Source organism: Cydia pomonella, chromosome 23 (genome assembly GCF_033807575.1).
Source record: "Cydia pomonella isolate Wapato2018A chromosome 23, ilCydPomo1, whole genome shotgun sequence".
NCBI classification, from domain to species: Eukaryota; Metazoa; Arthropoda; class Insecta; order Lepidoptera; family Tortricidae; genus Cydia; species Cydia pomonella.
This window is the reverse complement of record NC_084725.1, coordinates 2,586,260-2,589,731: the sequence shown is the minus strand read 5'-3', so window position 1 is coordinate 2,589,731 and position 3,472 is coordinate 2,586,260.

Below are 3,472 nucleotides of genomic sequence, written 5' to 3'. Positions count from 1 at the left end.
TTATGTATTTTATTAACCACTTCATCACTCTGTTCGGAATATCTCCAATGGTATTCATCCTCGATTTTATTAGTGATTTCACAGAAGAGTTTATTGGAATCGGACAAACGTTATTTTGCGGAAACACGTCCTAATTACGAGTAAAGGTGGTTTCAGACCAAACTTGCCGGCTGGCGACTGAGATCATAATGCTATAGTAGACGCAAACCAAATTGACGACCGGGGTCGTAAAACTTCTCATTCACACTCGCGTGGTCGTAGGTAGGATGAGAGAGATAGTGATATGACGTCGGTCGTCAGTTTGGTTTGTGTCTACTATAGCTCCTTTACCCTTGTTAACACCAACTAAGAGTGAAAGAGATGGCATTATGACCTGGTAGACCGCGGGCCAGGAGCATATCTCGTCAGTTATCGCCTCCCGGCGGATACTTTGTCAGATGATAGTTTAGATGCTGTTTTAGATTTAAAAAAAAAACGTCAGCCGGTTGTATCGCGGTGGAAAGACCGTCAGCTGTAAAATGAACATGCAAAAGATACGCGCCTTACCACTTTATGTCCGCAAAGTATGCGTAATGTGGAAATTGCGTATTCCGTTTATGGCGGTTCAGGCGTTTCACCTGATGAAATGCTACATGCGAAGTTTCATGATTTGTTATGGCTATCATAAAAAGGTAAAGCGCTTATTTTTTACATGTTCATGCGACCAGCTAGTTCTTACCACCGTGATATAACCGGCTGACGATATTTAAAAGTAACAATAGCATCTGAACTACCACCTGACAAAGTATTAAACGGGAGACGATGACAATTTTTTTTACATGTTTCGGTGGCTATGGCTGCCATTTCTCAACCCACCAACGGAGCGGCAGCTGACGTCCACGAGGGTTCATCATACCTAGCTCGCGGTCTATGACTCGCCCCTGAGTTTTGCGGCAAGCATAGCGTATCGTACGTACGCGCCAATACGGTCGTTTCGGTGGTACTTACACGCGCGTTACTATTCCCTAAATTTGGTCTATGCGAGCTTTTACGCGCTCGTACGCGTACGCTCATAAAACGCTAGTCTGAAACTACTCCAAAACAATAAATCCACTATATTTTTTTAGCTACGAAAACTAGTACAGTCGCCGTCAGATATATCGGAGCGGCCAAGGTGCTCACAAATATCTGTACCAAACATAGATATATGTTAATGTCAAAATTCGTGTAATTTCAAAATATCGTTTTAAAATTAGAGCTTAACTTTGTATGGGCTGTGGTATGGGTGCGGTTAGGTTCGTGTGAATTTAAATTATAAACTACGAAAGTTAGGTACTATACCTACCTACTGAAGTTATCCGCCCCGAGCTGCACGGCGCACAAAAGTGCCCATCACGCTCGCTGGGTTGTCGCGTGGGATCGCGACGGTGTATTCCCATCGCCCCACGTGACCTCCGCCATACAAAAGGCGGGCACAAATGGGAATGATTTGAATGTCGCGCTTATTGCTATCTGTGCCGCGCGCGGGACAGATGGGAATACAGTTGAATGCACCATCGCGATGGACAGCCTTGCCTACTTGTTATTATACACATCATAACAAGTGGTTCCAGAACATATCATAGAGAGCTTAAATGTGTGACTGTAGATAAAACATTATAACTGTACATAATAATAAGGCATTTAGATCCTTTTATGAAACACACTTCATTCGTTTCATAAACCCACTCTCGTATTTTAATGTCTTTCATTATGTGGCAGCTATGCCTACTCGTACACAAACTAGACTAGGTACCTAAGGTCGCCATCAGACATTATATCAGAGCGGTCGATGCCTATATTATCAAAAGGCGTTAAGTACAGTGCGTGTTCAGATATTATTGAGCACCTCGGTCGCTCCGATGTATCTGGTGGCGACTATACATACATAATCTGCGCAATGTGCATATTATTAAGTATGTACACACCGGATATTACCATACCGGATACCTACTTAAGCAAACATTATTGACTTAATTCAAGGTGTAAATTATTCTGACAGGTTTCTGCGCGTGTTGAGATATCTAATATGCAAATGTTGAGTTGTTACCTCAGTTCAGCAGGGAGGATGTAGGTACAGTAAACTGCAGAGATAACTGACCCCCTGCAAACAAGATTCTATGCAGGGGAGGGGGCGGGCGCGTGGAAGGACAAAGGCCTGTTAGCTCTATTGTTCCCTTTTACAGCTCTTTAGGGTTCCGTACGAAAAAGGTACAAAAGGAACCCTTATGGTATGAACACTGTCCGTCCGTCCGTCCGTCTGTCACATCGCTAAATACCTCGAGAACCACAGTTATGGACAACGCTGACCCAGACACTTTGAAAGTATTTTTGAAGTGAAAACTTCTTTAGCGGCGCTGAGCACTTTTTGTGATGGGGAAAAAATGTTCAACTCGCGACAGGTTCGTCAGATTGAAAATCCGTAAGACGGACACGTGACCTGATCGAAAAACTGGACCGATGTTAAATAATTATAATAGTTCTGAGGTGTTGTGTGTGTGTGTGTGTGTGTGTGTGTGTGTGTGTGTGTGTGTGTGTGTGTGTGTGTGTGTGTGTGTGTGTGTGTGTGTGTGTGTGTCAGGTTTGTGTACGATAGCGCAATAAATGAATATTGGATTTTACCACATAAATGATAGTACTTTTATATTGATAATAAAATCAATTGGCGCAAAATTATTCCCTAACCATTCCAAAATATTAAAAATGCACAACGTTAATATTCAAGTTTTCACTTCTACCGGCACTCCCGGAGTGCAACCCGTTGTTTTTTTTTAATTTACTATGGAAAATGTACAATATGAAGAGGGGGCAAAATTTCAAAGTCTAGTGACTATAGGTCAAGTCGGGAATAATTTGAAAGAGCTCAAATTGTACATTCCATAAAAAAATATTTTTTCATGGTGAACAAAAATTGATTTATGAAGGAAAATGTAAAAAAATACCATTCCTCCTTCGAAGTTCGTCATTTCCGAAGTTTACCGAAGAAAAACTATATTTTTTTTTACATAATTTTAACATTACTATAAATTTTATAGGAAAAATATAATCAGACCTCTGTCTTGGTGACATTTTTTAATTAACAAAAAATATTTCCAAATTCAGTTTGCAATTTAACCACCTTCAAATACTTGTGTTTATAACAATGGATATTTCTATGACACCACATTTCATTAAAATAGCTTTTTTTTTTAAAATAGAATAATTTTTGAAATTGGTTCACGTGATAGAGACTTATCCTCGAAAAACCAACATGCGTGCATTACATCCCGCAAATTAGTTAGACAATTTGCCGATAGATGGCGCTGTACGCAATTATACTTATTGTTAGTATAGGTACTAAAAGTCGTTCGCATTTATAGTTACACGAGATAATTCAAAGTTTGTACGGAACCCTCGGTGCGCGAGTAAAACGAACTCGCACTTGACCGGTTTTTTTTATTTGATTATGTCACAA